Below are 20711 nucleotides of genomic sequence, written 5' to 3'. Positions count from 1 at the left end.
CCGTGACTCACCCGTCTTAGCTGAATTCAATTTTTTTTCGAAAATTTCGAAAATTCTTAGTTTTCTTCGCGTTTCACGCCATTTGCAGTCTTTTTCAATTTTTTCGAAAAATTTCGAAAAATCGAAAAACGTGGCAAATCGTCCAAAAAGCGCTCAAAACTAAGAATTTTTGAAAATTTTCAACTTTTAATTTTTTCCGAATTTGCCGAAATTTTTTGATTTTGTGTGCATTTCAGAAGGTTTGCAGCGTTTTTTGATTTTTCGAAAAATTTGAAAAAATTTCCTTCTAAATCTGACCTGTCCCTTCCCTATCGGACTATACTCCCAAGTCTTGAGAAGTCACTCGTCCTAAGTCTTGAGAAGTCACTCGTCCCAAGTCTTCAGAAGTCACTCGTCCCAAGTCTTGAGAAGTTCTTGTCCCAAGTCTTGAGAAGTTCTTGTCCCAAGTCTTGAGAAGTTCTTGTCCCAAGTCTTGAGAAGTCACTTGTCCCAAGTCTTGAGAAGTTCTTGTCCCAAGTCTTGAGAAGTCACTTGTCCCAAGTCTTGAGATCTTCTTGTCCTTAGTCTTGAGAAGTTCTTCTCCCAAGTCTTGAGAAGTCACTCGTCCCAAGTCTTGAGAAGTCACTCGTTCCAAGTCTTGAGAAGTCACTCGTCCCAAGTCTTCAGAAGTTCTTGTCCCAAGTCTTGAGAAGTTCTTGTCCCATGTCTTGAGAAGTCACTTGTCCCAAGTCTTGAGAAGTCACTCGTCCCAAGCCTTGAGAAGTCACTCGTCCCAAGTCTTGAGATGTTCTTGTCCCAAGTCTTGAGAAGTCACTTGTCCCAAGTCTTGAGAAGTTCTTGTCCCAAGTCTTGAGAAGTCACTCGTCCCAAGTCTTGAGAAGTCACTCGTCCCAAGTCTTGAGAAGTCACTCGTCCCAAGTCTTGAGAAGTTCTTGTCCCAAGTCTTGAGAAGTTCTTGTCCCAATTCTTGAGAAGTTCTTGTCCCAAACCTTGAGAAGTCAGTCGTCCGAAGTCTTGAGAAGTCTCTCGTCCCAAGTCTTGAGAAGTTCTTGTCCCAAGTCTTGAGAAGTTCTTGTCCCAAGACTTGAGAAGTCACTCGTCCCAAGTCTTGAGAAGTCACTCGTCCCAAGTCTTGAGAAATTCTTGTCCCAAGTCTTGAGAAGTCACTCGTCCCAAGACTTGAGAAGTCACTCGTCCCAATTCTTGAGAAGTCACTCGTCCCAAGTCTTGAGAAGTTCTTGTCCCAAGTCTTGAAAAGTCAGTCGTCCCAAGTCTTGAGAAGTCACTCGTCCCAAGTCTTGAGAATTTCTTTTCCCAAGTCTTGAGAAGTCAGTCGTCCCAAGTCTTGAGAAGTCACTCGTCCCAAGTCTGAGAATTTCTTGTCCCAAGTCTTGAGAAGTTCTTGTCCCAAGTCTTGAGAAGTTCTTGTCCCAAGTCTTGAGAAGTCACTCGTCCCAAGTCTTGAGAAGTCACTTGTCCCAAGTCTTGAGAAGTTATTGTTCCAAGTCTTGAGAAGTCACTTGTCCCAAGTCTTGAGAAGTTCTTGTCCCAAGTCTTGAGAAGTTCTTGTCCCAAGTCTTGAGAAGTTCTTGTCCCAAGTCTTGAGAAGTCACTCGTCCCAAGTCTTGAGAAGTCACTCGTCCCAAGACTTGAGAAGTTCTTGTCCCATCTCTTCATATGTCACTTGTAGCAAATCTTGAGAAGTTATTGTCCCAAGTCTTGTCTGCTTGTTTAGGGCCGTGCCTCACCCGTCTTAGCTGAATTCAAATTTTTTCGAACATATCGAAAATTCTTAGTTTTCTTCGCGTTTCACGCCATTTGCAGTCGTTTTCATTTTTTTTTTTACTTTCGAAAATTTTTGAAAATTATCAAAGGGGTACCCCTTTGAGAAATTTCAATTTTTTCGAAAAATTTCGAAAAATCAAAGAACGTGGGAAATTGTCCAAAAAGCGCACAAAACTAAGAATTTTTAAAAATTTTCAACTTTTAATTTTTTTCCGAATTTGCCGAAAGTTTTTGGTTTTGTGCGCATTTCAGAAGGTTTGCAGCGTTTTTTGATTTTTCGAAAAATTTTAAAAAATTTCCTTCTAAATTTGACCTGTCCCTTCCCTATCAGGACTAGACTCCCAAGTCTTGAGAAGTCACTTGTTGCAAGTCTTGCGAAGTTCTTGTCCCAAGTCTTGAGAAGTCACTTGTCCCAAGTCTTTAGAAGTTCTTGTCCTTAGTCTTGAGAAGTTCTTCTCCCAAGTCTTGAGAAGTCACTCGTCCCAAGCCTTGAGAAGTTCTTGTCCCAAGTCTTGAGAAGTCACTTGTCCCAAGTCTTGAGAAGTTCTTGTCCCTAGTCTTGAGAAGTCACTTGTCCCAAGTCTTCAGAAGTCACTCGTCCCAAGACTTGAAAAGTCACTCGTCCCAAGTCTTGAGATGTTCTTGTCCCAAGTCTTGAGAAGTCACTTGTCCCAAGTCTTGAGAAGTTCTTGTCCCAAGTCTTGAGAAGTTCTTGTATCAAGTCTTGAGAAGTTACTCGTCCCAAGTCTTGAGAAGTCACTCGTCCCAAGTCTTGAGAAGTCACTCTTCCCAAGTCTTGAGAAGTCACTCGTCCCAAGTCTTGAGAAGTCACTCGTCCCAAGTCTTGAGAAGTCACTCGTCCCAAGTCTTGAGAAGTCACTCGTCCCAAGCCTTGAGAAGTCACTCGTCCCAAGTCTTGAGAAGTTCTTGTCCCAAGACTTGAGAAGTTCTTGTCCCAAGTCTTGAGAAGTCAGTCGTCCCAAGTCTTGAGAAGTCACTCGTCCCAAGTCTTGAGAATTTCTTGTCCCAAGTCTTGAGAAGTTCTTGTCCCAAGTCTTGAGAAGTTCTTGTCCCAAGTCTTGAGAAGTCACTCGTCCCAAGTCTTGAGAAATCAATAGTCCTAAGTCTTGAGAAGTTCTTGTTCCAAGTCTTGAGAAGTCACTTGTCCCAAGTCTTGAGAATTTCTTGTCCCAAGTCTTGAGAACTTCTTGTCCCAAGTCTTGAGAAGTCACTCGTCCCAAGTCTTGAGAAGTCACTCGTCCCAAGTCTTGAGAAGTTCTTGTCCCATCTCTTCAGAAGTCACTTGTCCCAAGTCTTGAGAAGTTATTGTCCCAAGTCTTGTCTGCTTCTTTAGGGCCGTGACTCACCCGTCTTAGCTGAATTCAAATTTTTTTCGAAAATTTCGAAAATTCTTAGTTTTCTTCGCGTTTCACGCCATTTGCAGTCATTTTTAATTTTTTTAAAATTTCGAAAAATTTTGAAAATTATCAAAGGGGTACCCCTTTGAGAAATTTCAATTTTTTCGAAAAATTTCGAAAAATCGAAAAACGTGGGAAATCGTCCAAAAAGCGCTCAAGACTAAGAATTTTTGAAAATTTTCAACTTTTAATTTTTTCCGAATTTGCCGAAAATTTTTGATTTTGTGCGCATTTCAGAAGGTTTGCAGCGTTTTTTGATTTTTCGAAAAATTTGAAAAAAAATCCTTATAAATTTGACCTGTCCCTTCCATATCAGGACTAGACTCCCAAGTCTTGAGAAGTTCTTGTCCCAAGTCTTGAGAAGTTCTTGTCCCAAGTCTTGAGAAGTCACTCGTCCCAAGTCTTGAGAAGTCACTAGTCCCAAGTCTTCAGAAGTCACTCGTCCCAAGTCTTGAGAAGTTCTTGTCCCAAGTCTTGAGAAGTTCTTGTCCCAAGTCCTGAGAAGTTCTTGTCCCAAGTCTTGAGAAGTCACTTGTCCCAAGTCTTGAGAAGTTCTTGTCCCAAGTCTTGAGAAGTCACTTGTCCGAAGTCTTGAGATGTTCTTGTCCTTAGTCTTGAGAAGTTCTTCTCCCAAGTCTTGAGAAGTTATTGTCCCAAGTCTTGTCTGCTTGTTTAGGGCCGTGCCTCACCCGTCTTAGTTGAATTCAAATTTTTTTCGAACATTTCGAAAATTCTTAGTTTTCTTCGCGTTTCACGCCATTTGCAGTCGTTTACAATTTTTTTTTACTTTCGAAAATTTTTGAAAATTATCAAAGGGGTACCCCTTTGAGAAATCTCAATTTTTTCGAAAAATTTCGAAAAATCGAAGAACGTGGGAAATTGTCCAAAAAGCGCACAAAACTAAGAATTTTTAAAAATTTTCAACTTTTAATTTTTTTCCGAAAATGCCGAAAGTTTTTGGTTTTGTGCGCATTTCAGAAGGTTTGCAGCGTTTTTGGATTTTTCGAAAAATTTTAAAAAATTTCCTTCTAAATTTGACCTGTCCCTTCCCTATCAGGACTAGACTCCCAAGTCTTGAGAAGTCACTTGTTGCAAGTCTTGAGAAGTTCTTGTCAAAAGTCTTGAGAAGTCACTTGTCCCAAGTCTTGAGAAGTTCTTGTCCTTAGTCTTGAGAAGTTCTTCTCAAAAAGTCTTGAGAAGTCACTCGTCCCAAGTCTTGAGAAGTCACTCGTCCCAAGCCTTGAGAAGTTCTTGTCCCAAGTCTTGAGAAGTCACTTGTCCCAAGTCTTGAGAAGTTCTTGTCCCAAGTCTTGAGAAGTCACTTGTACCAAGTCTTGAGAAGTCACTCGTCCCAAGCCTTGAAAAGTCACTCGTCCCAAGTCTTGAGATGTTCTTGTCCCAAGTCTTGAGAAGTCGCTTGTCCCAAGTTTTGAGAAGTTCTTGTCCCAAGTCTTGAGAAGTTCTTGTCCCAAGTCTTGTGAAGTCACTCGTCCCAAGTCTTGAGAAGTCACTCGTCCCAAGTCTTGAGAAGTCACTCGTCCCAAGTCTTGAGAAGTTCTTGTCCCTAGTCTTGAGAAGTTCTTGTCCTAGGTCTTGAGAAGTTCTTGTCCCAAGTCTTGAGAAGTCAGTCGTCGTAAGCCTTGAGAAGTTACTCGTCCCAAGTCTTGAGAAGTTATTGTCCCAAGTCTTGTCTGCTTGTTTAGGGCTGTGCCTCACCCGTCTTAGCTGAATTCAAATTTTTTTCGAACATTTCGAAAATTCTTAGATTTCTTCGCGTTTCACGCCATTTGCAGTCGTTTTCAATTTTTTTTTACTTTCGAAAAATTTTGAAAATTATCAAAGAGGTACCCCTTTGAGAAATCTCAATTTTTTCGAAAAATTTCGAAAAATCGAAGAACGTGGGAAATTGTCCAAAAAGCGCACAAAACTAAGAGTTTTTAAAAATTTTCAACTTTTAATTTTTTTCCGAATTTGCCGAAAGTTTTTGGTTTTGTGCGCATTTCAGAAGGTTTGCAGCGTTTTTTGATTTTTCGAAAATTTTTAAAAAATTTCCTTTAAATTTGACCTGTTCCTTCCCTATCAGGACTAGACTCCCAAGTCTTGAGAAGTCACTTGTTGCAAGTCTTGAGAAGTTCTTGTCCCAAGTCTTGAGAAGTCACTTGTCACAAGTCTTGAGAAGTTCTTGTCCTTAGTCTTGAGAAGTTCTTCTCCCAAGTCTTGAGAAGTCACACGTCCCAAGTCTTGAGAAGTCACTCGTCCCAAGCCTTGAGAAGTTCTTGTCTCAAGTCTTGAGAAGTCACTTGTCCCAAGTCTTGAGAATTTCTTTTCCCAAGTCTTGAGAAGTCACTTGTCCCAAGTCTTGAGAAGTCACTCGTCCCAAGCCTTGAAAAGTCACTCGTCCCAAGTCTTGAGATGTTCTTGTCCCAAGTCTTGAGAAGTCACTTGTCCCAAGTCTTGAGAAGTTCTTGTCCCAAGTCTTGAGAAGTTCTTATCCCAAGTCTTGAGAAGTCACTCGTCCCAAGTCTTGAGACGTTCTTGTCCCAAGTCTTGAGAAGTCACTCGTCCCAAGTCTTGAGAAGTCACTCGTCCCAAGTCTTGAGAAGTTCTTGTCCCAAGACTTGAGAAGTTCTTGTCCCAAGTCTTGAGAAGTTCTTGTCCCAAGTCTTGAGAATTCACTCGTCCCAAGTCTTGAGGAATTCTTGTCCCAAGTCTTGAGAAGTCACTCGTCCCAAGTCTTGAGAAGTCACTCGTCCCAAGTCTTGAGAAGTCACTCGTCCCAAGTCTTGAGAAGTTTTTGTCCCAAGACTTGAGAAGTCACTTGTCCCAAGTCTTGAGAAGTCACTGGTCCCAAGTCTTGAGGAATTCTTGTCCCAAGTCTTGAGAAGTCACTCGTCCCAAGTCTTGAGAAGTTACTCGTCCCAAGTCTTGAGAAGTCACTCGTCCCAAGTCTTGAGAAGTTCTTGTCCCAAGTCTTGAGAAGTTCTTGTCCCAAGTCTTGAGAAGTCACTCGTCCCAAGTCTTGAGAAGTCACTCGTCCCAAGTCTTGAGAAGTTCTTGTCCCAAGTCTTGAGAAGTCACTCGTCCCAAGCCTTGAGAAGTTCTTGTCTCAAGCCTTGAGAAGTCACTTGTCCCAAGTCTTGAGAAGTTCTTGTCCCAAGTCTTGAGAAGTCATTCGTCCCAAGCCTTGAAAAGTCACTCGACCCAAGTCTTGAGATGTTCTTGTTCCAAGTCTTGAGAAGTTACTTGTCCCAAGTCTTGAGAAGTCCTTGTCCCAAGTCTTGAGAAGTTCTTGTCCCAAGTCTTGAGAAGTCACTCGTCCCAAGTCTTGAGAAGTCACTCGTCCCAAGTCTTGAGAAGTTCTTGTCCCAAGTCTTGAGAAGTTCTTTTCCCAAGTCTTGAGAAGTCACTCGTCCCAAGTCTTGAGAAGTCACTCGTCCCAAGTCTTGAGGACTTCATGTCCCAAGTCTTGAGAAGTCACTCGTCCCAAGTCTTGAGAAGTCACTCGTCCCAAGCTTTGAGAAGTCACTCGTCCCAAGTCTTGAGAAGTTCTTGTCCCAAGTCTTGAGAAGTCACTTGTCCCAAGTCTTGAGAAGTTCTTGTCCCAAGTCTTGAGAAGTTCTTGTCCCAAGTCTTGAGAAGTCAGTCGTCCCAAGTCTTGAGGAGTCACTCGTCCCAAGTCTTGAGAATTTCTTGTCCCAAGTCTTGAGAAGTTCTTGCCTAAGTCTTGAGAAGTTCTTGTCCCAAGTCTTGAGAAGTCACTCGTCCCAAGTCTTGAGAAGTCACTAGTCCTAAGTCTTGAGAAGTTCTTGTTCCAAGTCTTGAGAAGTCACTTGTCCCAAGTCTTGAGAATTTCTTGTCCCAAGTCTTGAGAAGTTCTTGTCCCAAGTCTTGAGAAGTCACTCGTCCCAAGTCTTGAGAAGTCACTCGTCCCAAGTCTTGAGAAGTTCTTGTCCCATCTCTTCAGAAGTCACTTGTCCCAAGTCTTGAGAAGTTATTGTCCCAAGTCTTGTCTGCTTGTTTAGGGCCGTGCCTCACCCGTCTTAGCTGAATTCAAATTTTTTTTCGAAAATTTCGAAAATTCTTAGTTTTCTTCGCGTTTCACGCCATTTGCAGTCATTTTTAATTTTTTTAAAATTTCGAAAATTTTTGAAAATTATCAAAGGGGCAACCCTTTGAGAAATTTCAATTTTTTCGAAAAATTTCGAAAAATCGAAAAACGTGGCAAATCGTCCAAAAAGCACTCAAAACTAAGAATTTTTGTAAATTTTCAACTTTTAATTTTTTCCGAATTTGCCGAAAATTTTTGATTTTGTGCGCATTTCAGAAGGTTTGCAGCGTTTTTTGATTTTTCGAAAAAATTGAAAAAATTTCCTTCTAAATTTGACCTGTCCCTTCCCTATCAGGACTAGACTCCCAAGTCTTGAGAAGTCACTTGTTTCAAGTCTTGAGAAGTTCTTGCCCCAAGTCTTGAGAAGTCACTCGTCCCAAGTCTTGAGAAGTCACTCGTCCCAAGTCTTGAGAAGTCACTCGTCCCAAGTCTTGAGAAGTTGTTGTCCCAAGTCTTGAGAAGTTCTTGCCCAAGTCTTGAGAAGTTCTTGTCCCAAGTCTTGAGAAGTCACTTGTCCCAAGTCTTGAGAAGTTCTTGTCCCAAGTCTTGAGAAGTCACTTGTCCCAAGTCTTGAGAAGTCACTCGTCCCAAGTCTTGAGAAGTTCTTGTCCCAAGTCTTGAAATGTCACTTGTCCCAAGTCTTGAGAAGTTCTAGTCCCAAGACTTGAGAAGTTCTTGTCCCAAGTCTTGAGAAGTCACTCGTCCCAAGTCTTGAGAAGTCACTCGTCCCAAGTCTTGAGAAGTCACTCGTCCCAAGTTTTGAGAAGTTCTTGTCCCAAGTCTTGAGAAGTTCTTGTCCCAAGTCTTGAGAAGTTCTTGTCTCAAGTCTTTAGAAGTTCTTGTCCCAAGTCTTGAGAAGTTCTTGTCCCAAGTCTTGAGAAGATCTTGTCCGAAGTCTTGAGAAGTTCTGGTCCCAAGTCTTGAGAAGTTCTTGTCCCAAGTCTTGAGATGTAACTCGTCCCAAGACTTGAGAAGTCACTCGACCCAAGTCTTAGGAACTTCTTGTCTCAAGTCTTGAGAAGTCACTCGTCCCGAGTCATGAGAAGTCACTCTTCCCAAGACTTGAGAATTCACTCGTCCCAAGTCTTGAGAAGTTCTTGTCCCAAGTCTTGAGAAGTTCTTGTCCGAAGACTTGAGAAGTTCTTGTCCCAAGTCTTGAGATGTCAGTCGTCCCAAGTCTTGAGAAGTCACTTGTCCCAAGTCTTGACAAGTTCTTGTCCCAAGTCTTGAGAAGTTCTAGTCCCAAGTCTTGAGAAGTCAATCGTCCCAAGCCTTGAGAAGTAACATGTCCCAAGTCTTGAGAAGTTCTTGTCCCAAGTCTTGAGAAGTCCCTCGTCCGAAGTCTTGAGAAGTTCTTGTCCCAAGTCTTGAGAAGTTCTCGTACCAAATCTTGAGAAGTCACTCGTCCCAAGTCTTGAGAAGATCTTGTCCCAAGTCTCGAGAAGTTCTTGTCCCAAGTCTTGAGAATTCACTCGTTCCAAGTCTTGAGAAGTTACTCGTCCCAAGTCTTGAGAACTTCTTGTCCCAAGTCTTGAGAAGTCACTCGTCCCAAGTCTTGAGAAGTCACTCGTCCCAAGTCTTGAGAAGTTCTTGTCCCAAGTCTTGAGAAGTCACTTGTCCCAAGTCTTGAGATGTTCTTGTCCCAAGTCTTGAGAAGTTCTAGTCCCAAGTCTTGAGAAGTCAATCGTCCCAAGTCTTGAGAAGTAACATGTCCCAAGTCTTGAGAAGTTCTTGTCCCAAGTCTTCAGAAGTCACTCGTCCCAAGTCTTGAGAAGTTCTTGTCCCAAGTCTTGAGAAGTTCTTGAACCAAATCTTGAGAAGTCACTCGTCCCAAATCTTGAGAAGATCTTGTCCCAAGTCTCGAGAAGTTCTTGTCCCAAGTCTTGAGAATTCACTCGTCCCAAGTCTTGAGAAGTCACTCGTCCCAAGTCTTGAGAACTTCTTGTCCCAAGTCTTGAGAAGTCACTCGTCCCAAGTCTTGAGAAGTCACTCGTCCCAAGTCTTGAGAAGTCACTCGTCCCAAGTCTTGAGAAGTTCTTGTCCCAAGTCTTGAGAAGTCACTTGTCCCAAGTCTTGAGAAGTTCTTGTCCCAAGTCTTCAAAAGTTCTTGTCCCAAGTCTTGAGAAGTCACTCGTCCCAAGTCTTGAGAATTTCTAGTCCCAAGTCTTGAGAATTTCTAGTCCCAAGTCTTGAGAAGTTCTTGACCCAAGTCTTGAGAAGTTCTTGTCCCAAGTCTTGAGAAGTCACTCGTCCCAAGTCTTGAGAAGTCACTCGTCCCAAGTCTTGAGAAGTTCTTGTCCCAAGTCTTGAGAAGTCACTTGTCCCAAGTCTTGAGAATTTCTTGTCCCAAATCTTGAGAAGTCACTTGCCCAAGTCTTGAGAAGTTCTTGTCCCAAGTCTTGAGAAGTCGCTTGTCCCAAGTCTTGAGAAGTTCTTGTCCCGAATCTTGAGAAGTTCTTGTCCCAAGTCTTGAGTAGTCACTCGTCCGAAATCTTGAGAAGTCACTCGTCCCAAGTCTTGAGAAGTTCTTTTCCCAAGTCTTGAGAAGTCACTTTTCCCAAGTCTTTAGAAGTTCTTTTCCCAAGTCTTGAGAAGTCACTTGTCCCAAGTCTTGAGAAGTTATTGTCTGAAGTCTTGAGAAGTTCTTGTCCCAAGTCTTGAGAAAATCTTGTCCGAAGTCTTGAGAAGTTCTTGTCCCAAGTCTTCAGAAGTTCTTGTCCCAAGTCTTGAGAAGTAACTCGTCCCAAGTCTTGAGAAGTCAATCGACCGAAGTCTTAGGAAATTCTTGTCCCAAGTCTTGAGAAGTCACTCGTCCCAAGTCTTGAGAAGTCACTCGTCCCAAGTCTTGAGAAATCACTCGTCACAAGTTTTGAGAAGTTCTTGTCCCAAGTCTTGAGAAGTTCTTGTCCCAAGACTTGAGAAGTTCTTGTCCCAAGTCTTGAGAAGTCACTTGTCCCAAGTCTTGAGAAGTTCTTGTCCCAAGTCTTGAGAAGTTCTTGTCCCAAGTCTTGAGAAGTCAATCGTCCCAAGTCTTGAGAAGTCACTTGTTCCAAGTCTTGAGAAGTTCTTGTCCCAAGTCTTGAGAAGTCACTTGTCCCAAGTCTTGAGTAGTTCTTGTCCCAAGTCTTGAGAAGTTCTTGTACCAAATCTTGAGAAGTCAATCGTCCCAAGTCTTGAGAAGATCTTGTCCCAAGTCTCGAGAAGTTCTTGTCCCAAGTCTTGAGAATTCACTCGTCCCAAGTCTTGAGAAGTCACTCGTCCCAAGTCTTGAAAACTTCTTGTCCCAAGTCTTGAGAAGTCACTCGTCCCAAGTCTTGAGAAGTCACTCGTCCCAAGTCTTGAGAATTTCTTGTCCCAAGTCTTGAGAAGTTCTTGCCTAAGTCTTGAGAATTTCTTGTCCCAAGTCTTGAGAAGTCACTCGTCCCAAGTCTTGAGAAGTCACTAGTCCTAAGTCTTGAGAAGTTCTTGTTCCAAGTCTTGAGAAGTCACTTGTCCCAAGTCTTGAGAATTTCTTGTCCCAAGTCTTGAGAAGTTCTTGTCCCAAGTCTTGAGAAGTCACTCGTCCCAAGTCTTGAGAAGTCACTCGTCCCAAGTCTTGAGAAGTTCTTGTCCCATCTCTTCAGAAGTCACTTGTCCCAAGTCTTGAGAAGTCACTTGTCCCAAGTCTTGAGAAGTTCTTGTCCCAAGTCTTGAGAAGTTCTCGTACCAAATCTTGAGAAGTCACTCGTCCCAAGTCTTGAGAAGATCTTGTCCCAAGTCTCGAGAAGTTCTTGTCCCAAGTCTTGAGAATTCACTCGTTCCAAGTCTTGAGAAGTTACTCGTCCCAAGTCTTGAGAACTTCTTGTCCCAAGTCTTGAGAAGTCACTCGTCCCAAGTCTTGAGAAGTCACTCGTCCCAAGTCTTGAGAAGTTCTTGTCCCAAGTCTTGAGAAGTCACTTGTCCCAAGTCTTGAGAAGTTCTTGTCCCAAGTCTTGAGAAGTTCTAGTCCCAAGTCTTGAGAAGTCAATCGTCCCAAGTCTTGAGAAGTAACATGTCCCAAGTCTTGAGAAGTTCTTGTCCCAAGTCTTCAGAAGTCACTCGTCCCAAGTCTTGAGAAGTTCTTGTCCCAAGTCTTGAGAAGTTCTTGAACCAAATCTTGAGAAGTCACTCGTCCCAAATCTTGAGAAGATCTTGTCCCAAGTCTCGAGAAGTTCTTGTCCCAAGTCTTGAGAATTCACTCGTCCCAAGTCTTGAGAAGTCACTCGTCCCAAGTCTTGAGAACTTCTTGTCCCAAGTCTTGAGAAGTCACTCGTCCCAAGTCTTGAGAAGTCACTCGTCCCAAGTCTTGAGAAGTCACTCGTCCCAAGTCTTGAGAAGTTCTTGTCCCAAGTCTTGAGAAGTCACTTGTCCCAAGTCTTGAGAAGTTCTTGTCCCAAGTCTTCAAAAGTTCTTGTCCCAAGTCTTGAGAAGTCACTCGTCCCAAGTCTTGAGAATTTCTAGTCCCAAGTCTTGAGAATTTCTAGTCCCAAGTCTTGAGAAGTTCTTGACCCAAGTCTTGAGAAGTTCTTGTCCCAAGTCTTGAGAAGTCACTCGTCCCAAGTCTTGAGAAGTCACTCGTCCCAAGTCTTGAGAAGTTCTTGTCCCAAGTCTTGAGAAGTCACTTGTCCCAAGTCTTGAGAATTTCTTGTCCCAAATCTTGAGAAGTCACTTGCCCAAGTCTTGAGAAGTTCTTGTCCCAAGTCTTGAGAAGTCGCTTGTCCCAAGTCTTGAGAAGTTCTTGTCCCGAATCTTGAGAAGTTCTTGTCCCAAGTCTTGAGTAGTCACTCGTCCGAAATCTTGAGAAGTCACTCGTCCCAAGTCTTGAGAAGTTCTTTTCCCAAGTCTTGAGAAGTCACTTTTCCCAAGTCTTTAGAAGTTCTTTTCCCAAGTCTTGAGAAGTCACTTGTCCCAAGTCTTGAGAAGTTATTGTCTGAAGTCTTGAGAAGTTCTTGTCCCAAGTCTTGAGAAAATCTTGTCCGAAGTCTTGAGAAGTTCTTGTCCCAAGTCTTCAGAAGTTCTTGTCCCAAGTCTTGAGAAGTAACTCGTCCCAAGTCTTGAGAAGTCAATCGACCGAAGTCTTAGGAAATTCTTGTCCCAAGTCTTGAGAAGTCACTCGTCCCAAGTCTTGAGAAGTCACTCGTCCCAAGTCTTGAGAAATCACTCGTCACAAGTTTTGAGAAGTTCTTGTCCCAAGTCTTGAGAAGTTCTTGTCCCAAGACTTGAGAAGTTCTTGTCCCAAGTCTTGAGAAGTCACTTGTCCCAAGTCTTGAGAAGTTCTTGTCCCAAGTCTTGAGAAGTTCTTGTCCCAAGTCTTGAGAAGTCAATCGTCCCAAGTCTTGAGAAGTCACTTGTTCCAAGTCTTGAGAAGTTCTTGTCCCAAGTCTTGAGAAGTCACTTGTCCCAAGTCTTGAGTAGTTCTTGTCCCAAGTCTTGAGAAGTTCTTGTACCAAATCTTGAGAAGTCAATCGTCCCAAGTCTTGAGAAGATCTTGTCCCAAGTCTCGAGAAGTTCTTGTCCCAAGTCTTGAGAATTCACTCGTCCCAAGTCTTGAGAAGTCACTCGTCCCAAGTCTTGAAAACTTCTTGTCCCAAGTCTTGAGAAGTCACTCGTCCCAAGTCTTGAGAAGTCACTCGTCCCAAGTCTTGAGAATTTCTTGTCCCAAGTCTTGAGAAGTTCTTGCCTAAGTCTTGAGAATTTCTTGTCCCAAGTCTTGAGAAGTCACTCGTCCCAAGTCTTGAGAAGTCACTAGTCCTAAGTCTTGAGAAGTTCTTGTTCCAAGTCTTGAGAAGTCACTTGTCCCAAGTCTTGAGAATTTCTTGTCCCAAGTCTTGAGAAGTTCTTGTCCCAAGTCTTGAGAAGTCACTCGTCCCAAGTCTTGAGAAGTCACTCGTCCCAAGTCTTGAGAAGTTCTTGTCCCATCTCTTCAGAAGTCACTTGTCCCAAGTCTTGTGAAGTTATTGTCCCAAGTCTTGTCTGCTTGTTTAGGGCCGTGCCTCACCCGTCTTAGCTGAATTCAAATTTTTTTTCGAAAATTTCGAAAATTCTTAGTTTTCTTCGCGTTTCACGCCATTTGCAGTCATTTTTATTTTTTTTAAAATTTCGAAAATTTTTGAAAATTATCAAAAGGTCAACCCTTTGAGAAACTTCAATTTTTTCGAAAAATTTCGAAAAATCGAAAAACGTGGCAAATCGTCCAAAAAGCGCACAAAACTAAGAATTTTTGAAGATTTTCAACTTTTAATTTTTTCCGAATTTGCCGAAAATTTTTGGTTTTGTACGCATTTCAGAAGGTTTGCACCGTTTTTTGATTTTTCGAAAAATTTGAAAAAATTTCCTACTAAATTTGACCTGTCAAATCCCTATCAGGACTAGACACCCAAGTCTTCAGAAGTCACTTGTCGCAAGTCTTGAGAAGTTCTTCTCCGAAGTCTTGAGAAGTCACTTGTCCCAAGTCTTGAGAAGTTCTTGTCCCAAGTCTTGAAAAGTCACTTTTCACAATTCTTGAGAAGTTCTTGTCCCAAGTCTTTTGAAGTTCTTGTCCCAAGTCTTGAGAAGTCACTCGTCCCAAGTCTTGAGAAGTCACTCGTCCCAAGACTTGAGAAGTCACTCGTCGCAAGTCTTGAGAAGTTCTTGTCCCAAGTCTTGAGAAGTTCTTGTCCCAAGTCTTGAGAAGTTCTTGCCCCAAGTCTTGAGAGTTCTTGTCCCAAGTCTTGAGAATTTCTTGTCCCAAGTCTCGAGAAGTTCTTGTCCCAAGTCTTGAGAAGTCACTCGTCCCAAGTCTTGAGAAGTCACTGGTCCCAAGACTTGAGAAGTCACTCGTCCCAAGTCTTGAGAAGTTCTTGTCCCAAGACTTGAGAAGTCACTTGTCCCAAGTCTTGAGAAGTTCTTGTCCCAAGTCTTGAGAAGTTCTTGTCCCAAGTCTTAAGAAGTTCTTGTCCCAAGTCTTGAGAAGTCAGTCGTCCCAAGTCTTGAGAAGTCACTCGTCCCAAGTCTTGAGAATTTCTTGTCCCAAGTCATGAGAAGTTCTTGTCTCAAGTCTTGAGAAGTTCTTGTCCCAAGTCTTGAGAAGTCACTCGTCCCAAGTCTTGAGAAGTCACTTGTCCCAAGTCTTGAGAAGTTCTTGTCCCAAGTCTTGAGAAGTTACTTGTCCAAAGTCTTGAGAAGTTCTTGACCCAAGTCTTGAGAAGTTCTTGTCCCAAGTCTTGAGAATTCACACGTCCCAAGTCTTGAGAAGTCACTCGTCCCAAGTCTTGAGAAGTTCTTGTCCCAACTCTTCAGAAGTCACTTGTCCCTAGTCTTGAGAAGTTTTTGTCCCAAGTCTTGTCTTCTTGTTTAGGGCCGTGCCTCACCCGTCTTAGCTGAATTCAATTTTTTTTCGAAAATTTCGTAAATTCTTAGTTTTCTTCGCGTTTCACGCCATTTGCAGTCATTTTTAATTTTTTTAAAATTTCGAAAAAATTCGAAAATTATCAAAGGGCTACCCCTTTGAGAAATTTCAATTTTTTCGAAAAATTTCGAAAAATCGAAAAACTTGGCAAATCGTCCAAAAAGCGCACAAAACTAAGAATTTTTTAAAATTTCCAACTTTCAATTTTTTCCGAATTTGCCGAAAATTTTTGTTTTTGTGCGCATTTCAGAAGGTTTGCAGCGTTTTTTGATATTTCAAAAAATTTGAAATAATTTCCTTCTAAATTTGACCTGTCCCATCCCCATCAGGACTAGACTCCCAAGTCTTGAGAAGTCACTTGTCGCAAGTCTTGAGAAGTTCTTGTCCTAAGTCTTGAGAAGTCACTTGTCCCAAGTCTTGAGAATTAACTCGTCCCAAGTCTTCAGAAGTTCTTGTCCCAAGTCTTGAGAAGTTCTTATCCCAAGTCTTGAGAAGTCACTCGTCCCAAGCCTTGAGAAGTCACTCGTCCCAAGACTTGAGAACTTCTTGTCCCAAGTCTTGAGAAGTCACTCGTCCCAAGTCTTGAGAAGTCAGTCGTCCCAAGTCTTGAGTAGTCACTCGTCCCTAGTCTTGAGAATTTCTTGTCCCAAGTCTTGAGAAGTTCTTGTCTCAAGTCTTGAGAAGTTCTTTTCCCAAGTATTGAGAAATCAGTCGTCCCAAGTCTTGAGAGTCACTCGTCCCAAGTCTAGAGAAGTTCTTGTCCCAGATCTTGAAAAGTTCTTGTCCCAATTCTTGAGAAGTCAGTCGTCATAAGCCTTGAGAAGTCACTCGTCCCAAGCCTTGAGAAGTTCTTGCCTCAAGTCTTGAGAAGTCACTTGTCCAAAGTCTTGAGAAGTTCTTGTCCCAAGTCTTGAGAAGTTCTTGTCCCAAGTCTTGAGAAGTTCTTGTCCCAAGTCTTGAAAAGTTCTTGTCCCAAGTCTGGAGAAGTTCTTGTCCCAAATTTTGAGAAGTCACTTGTCCCAAGACTTGAGAAGTCACTCTTCCCAAGTCTTGAGAAGTTCTTGTCCCAAGTCTTGAGAAGTCACTCGTTCCAAGTCTTGAGAAGTCACTCGTCCCAAGTCTTGTAAACTTCTTGTCCCAAGTCTTGAGAAGTCACTTGTCCCAAGTCTTAAGAAATTCTTGTCCCAAGTCTTGAGAAGTTCTTGTCCCAAGACTTGAGATGTCAGTCGTCCGAAGTCTTGAGAAGTCACTCGTCCCAAGTCTTGAGAAGTTCTTGTCTCAAGTCTTAGGAAGTTCTTGTCCCAAGTCTTTAGAAGTTCTTTTCCGAAGTCTTGAGAAGTCACTTGTCCCAAGTCTTGAGAAGTTCTTGTCCCAAGTATTGAGAAGTTCTTGTCCCAAGTCTTGAGAATTTCTTGTCCCAAGTCTTGAGAAGTTCTTGTTCCAAGTCTTGAGAAGTTCTTGTCCCAAGTCTTGAGAAGTCACTCGTCCCAAGTCTTGAGAAGTCACTCGTCCCAAGTCTTGAGAATTCACTTGTCCCATGTCTTGAGAAGTTCTTGTCCCAAGCCTTGAGAAGTTCTTGTCCCAAGTCTTGAGAAATCAGCCGTCCCAAGTCTTGAGAGTCACTCGTCCCAAGTCTAGAGAAGTTCTTGTCCCAAGTCTTGAGAAGTTCTTGTCCCAAGTCTTGAGAAGTCAGGCGTCATAAGCCTTGAGAATTCACTCGTCCCAAGACTTGAGAAGTTCTTGTCCCAAGACTTGAGAAGTTATTGTCCCAAGTCTTGTCTGCTTGTTTAGGGCTGTGCCTCACCCGTCTTAACTGAATTCAATTTTTTTTTAACATTTCGAAAATTCTTAGTTTTCTTCGCGTTTCACGCCATTTGCAGTCGTTTTCAATTTTTTTTACTTTCGAAAAAATTCGAAAATTATCAAAGGGCTACCCCTTTGAGAAATTTCAATTTTTTCGAAAAATTTCGAAAAATCGAAAAACTTGGCAAATCGTCCAAAAAGCGCACAAAACTAAGAATTTTTTAAAATTTCCAACTTTCAATTTTTTCCGAATTTGCCGAAAATTTTTGTTTTTGTGCGCATTTCAGAAGGTTTGCAGCGTTTTTTGATATTTCAAAAAATTTGAAATAATTTCCTTCTAAATTTGACCTGTCCCATCCCCATCAGGACTAGACTCCCAAGTCTTGAGAAGTCACTTGTCGCAAGTCTTGAGAAGTTCTTGTCCTAAGTCTTGAGAAGTCACTTGTCCCAAGTCTTGAGAATTAACTCGTCCCAAGTCTTCAGAAGTTCTTGTCCCAAGTCTTGAGAAGTTCTTATCCCAAGTCTTGAGAAGTCACTCGTCCCAAGCCTTGAGAAGTCACTCGTCCCAAGACTTGAGAACTTCTTGTCCCAAGTCTTGAGAAGTCACTCGTCCCAAGTCTTGAGAAGTCAGTCGTCCCAAGTCTTGAGTAGTCACTCGTCCCTAGTCTTGAGAATTTCTTGTCCCAAGTCTTGAGAAGTTCTTGTCTCAAGTCTTGAGAAGTTCTTTTCCCAAGTATTGAGAAATCAGTCGTCCCAAGTCTTGAGAGTCACTCGTCCCAAGTCTAGAGAAGTTCTTGTCCCAGATCTTGAAAAGTTCTTGTCCCAATTCTTGAGAAGTCAGTCGTCATAAGCCTTGAGAAGTCACTCGTCCCAAGCCTTGAGAAGTTCTTGCCTCAAGTCTTGAGAAGTCACTTGTCCAAAGTCTTGAGAAGTTCTTGTCCCAAGTCTTGAGAAGTTCTTGTCCCAAGTCTTGAGAAGTTCTTGTCCCAAGTCTTGAAAAGTTCTTGTCCCAAGTCTGGAGAAGTTCTTGTCCCAAATTTTGAGAAGTCACTTGTCCCAAGACTTGAGAAGTCACTCTTCCCAAGTCTTGAGAAGTTCTTGTCCCAAGTCTTGAGAAGTCACTCGTTCCAAGTCTTGAGAAGTCACTCGTCCCAAGTCTTGTAAACTTCTTGTCCCAAGTCTTGAGAAGTCACTTGTCCCAAGTCTTAAGAAATTCTTGTCCCAAGTCTTGAGAAGTTCTTGTCCCAAGACTTGAGATGTCAGTCGTCCGAAGTCTTGAGAAGTCACTCGTCCCAAGTCTTGAGAAGTTCTTGTCTCAAGTCTTAGGAAGTTCTTGTCCCAAGTCTTTAGAAGTTCTTTTCCGAAGTCTTGAGAAGTCACTTGTCCCAAGTCTTGAGAAGTTCTTGTCCCAAGTATTGAGAAGTTCTTGTCCCAAGTCTTGAGAATTTCTTGTCCCAAGTCTTGAGAAGTTCTTGTTCCAAGTCTTGAGAAGTTCTTGTCCCAAGTCTTGAGAAGTCACTCGTCCCAAGTCTTGAGAAGTCACTCGTCCCAAGTCTTGAGAATTCACTTGTCCCATGTCTTGAGAAGTTCTTGTCCCAAGCCTTGAGAAGTTCTTGTCCCAAGTCTTGAGAAATCAGCCGTCCCAAGTCTTGAGAGTCACTCGTCCCAAGTCTAGAGAAGTTCTTGTCCCAAGTCTTGAGAAGTTCTTGTCCCAAGTCTTGAGAAGTCAGGCGTCATAAGCCTTGAGAATTCACTCGTCCCAAGACTTGAGAAGTTCTTGTCCCAAGACTTGAGAAGTTATTGTCCCAAGTCTTGTCTGCTTGTTTAGGGCTGTGCCTCACCCGTCTTAACTGAATTCAATTTTTTTTTAACATTTCGAAAATTCTTAGTTTTCTTCGCGTTTCACGCCATTTGCAGTCGTTTTCAATTTTTTTTACTTTCGAAAATTTTTGAAAATTATCAAAGGGGTACCCCTTTGAGAAATTTCAATTTTTTCGAAAAATTTCGAAAAATCGAAGAACGTGGCAAATCGTCCAAAAAGCGCACAAAACTAAGAATTTTTGAAAATTTCCAACTTTCAATTTTTTCCGAATTTGCCGAAAATTTTTGGTTTTGTGCGCATTTCAGAAGGTTTGCAGCGTTTTTTGATTTTTCGAAAAATTTGAAATAATTTCCTTCTAAGTTTGACCTGTCCCATCCCCATCAGGTCTAGACTCCCAAGTCTTGAGAAGTCACTTGTCGCAAGTCTTGAGAAGTTCTTGTCCCAAGTCTTGAGAAGTCACTTGTCAAAAGTCTTGAGAATTAACTCGTCCCAAGTCTTGAGAAGTTCTTGTCCCAAGTCTTGAGAAGTTCTTGTCCCAAGTCTTGAGAAGATCTTGTCCCAAGTCTTGAGAAGTCACTTGTCCCAAGTCTTGAGAAGTCACTAGTCCCAAGACTTGAGAACTTCTTGTCCCAAGTCTTGAGAAGTCACTCGTCCCAAGTCTTGAGAAGTCACTCGTCCCAAGTCTTCAGAAGTCACTCGTCCCAAGTCTTGAGAAGTTCTTGTCCCAAGTCTTGAGAAGTCACTTGTCCCAAGTCTTGAGAAGTTCTTGTCCCAAGTCTTGAGAAGTTCTTGTCCCAAGTCTTGAGAAGTCAGTCGTCCCAAGTCTTGAGAAGTCACTCGTCCCAAGTCTTGAGAATTTCTTGTCCCAAGTCTTGAGAAGTCACTCGTCCCAAGCCTTGAAAAGTTCTTGCCTCAAGTCTTGAGAAGTCATTTGTCCAAAGTCTTGAGAAGTTCTTGTCCCAAGTCTTGCGAAGTTCTTGTCCCAAGTCTTGAGAAGTTCTTGTCCCAAGTCTTGAAAAGTTCTTGTCCCAAGTCTTCAGAAGTTCTTGTCCCAAGTCTTGAGATGTCACTTGTCCCAAGACTGAGAAGTCACTCTTCCCAAGTCTTGAGAAGTTCTTGTCCCAAGTCTTGAGATGTCAGTCGTCCCAAGACTTGAGAAGTCACTCTTCCCAAGTCTTGAGAATTTCTTGTCCCAAGTCTTCAGAAGTTCTTGTCCCAAGTCTTGAGAAGTCACTTGTCCCAAGACTTGAGAAGTCACTCTTCCCAAGTCTTGAGAAGTTCTTGTCCCAAGTCTTGAGAAGTCACTCGTTCCAAGTCTTGAGAAGTTCTTGTCCCAAGTCTTGAGAAGTTCTTGTCCCAAGTCTTGAGAAGTCACTCGTCCCAAATCTTGAGAAGTCACTCATCCCAAGTCTTGAGAAGTTCTTGTCCCAAGTCTTGAGATGTCAGTCGTCCCAAGACTTGAGAAGTCACTCGTCCCAAGTCTTGAGAATTTCTTGTCCCAAGTCTTGAGAAGTCAGTCGTCCCAAGTCTTCAGAAGTCACTCGTCCCAAGTCTTGAGAATTTCTTGTCCCAAGCCTTGAGAATTTCTTGTCCCAAATCTTGAGAAGTTCTTGTCCCAAGTCTTGAGAAGTCACTCGTCCCAAGTCTTGAGAAGTCACTTGTCCCAAGTCTTGAGAAGTTCTTGTTCCAAGTCTTGAGAAGTCACTTGTCCCAAGTCTTGAGAAGTTCTTGTCCCAAGTCTTGAGAAGTTCTTGTCCCAAGTCTTGAGAAGTTCTTCTCCCAAGTCTTGAGAAGTCACTCGTCCCAAGTCTTGAGAAGTCACTCGTCCCAAGTCTTGAGAAGTTCTTGTCCCATCTCTTCAGAAGTCACTTGTCCCAAGTCTTGAGAAGTTATTGTCCCAAGTCTTGTCTGCTTGTTTAGGGCCGTGCCTCACCCGTCTTAGCTGAATTCAAATTTTTTTCGAACATTTCGAAAATTCTTAGTTTTCTTCGCGTTTCACGCCATTTGCAGTAGTTTTCAATTTTTTTTACTTTCGAAAATTTTTGAAAATTATCAAAGGGGTACCCCTTTGAGAAATTTCAATTTTTTCGAAAAATTTCGAAGAATCGAAGAACGTGGGAAATTGTCCAAAAAGCGCACAAAACTAAGAATTTTTAAAAATTTTCAACTTTTAATTTTTTTCCGAATTTGCCGAAAGTTTTTGGTTTTGTTCGCATTTCAGAAGGTTTGCAGATTTTTTTGATTTTTCAAAAAATTTGAAAAAATTTCCTTCTAAATTTGACCTGTCCCTTCCCTATCAGGAATAGACTCCCAAGTCTTGAAAAGTCCTTGTCGCAAGACTTGAGAAGTTCTTGTCCCAAGTCTTGAGAA

This window comes from Zootermopsis nevadensis, unplaced genomic scaffold (genome assembly GCF_977971745.1).
Source record: "Zootermopsis nevadensis isolate Lab colony 2312 unplaced genomic scaffold, Znev_1.0 Znev_ptg000022l, whole genome shotgun sequence".
Lineage (NCBI taxonomy): Eukaryota > Metazoa > Arthropoda > Insecta > Blattodea > Termopsidae > Zootermopsis > Zootermopsis nevadensis.
This window is presented reverse-complemented; position numbering follows the sequence as displayed.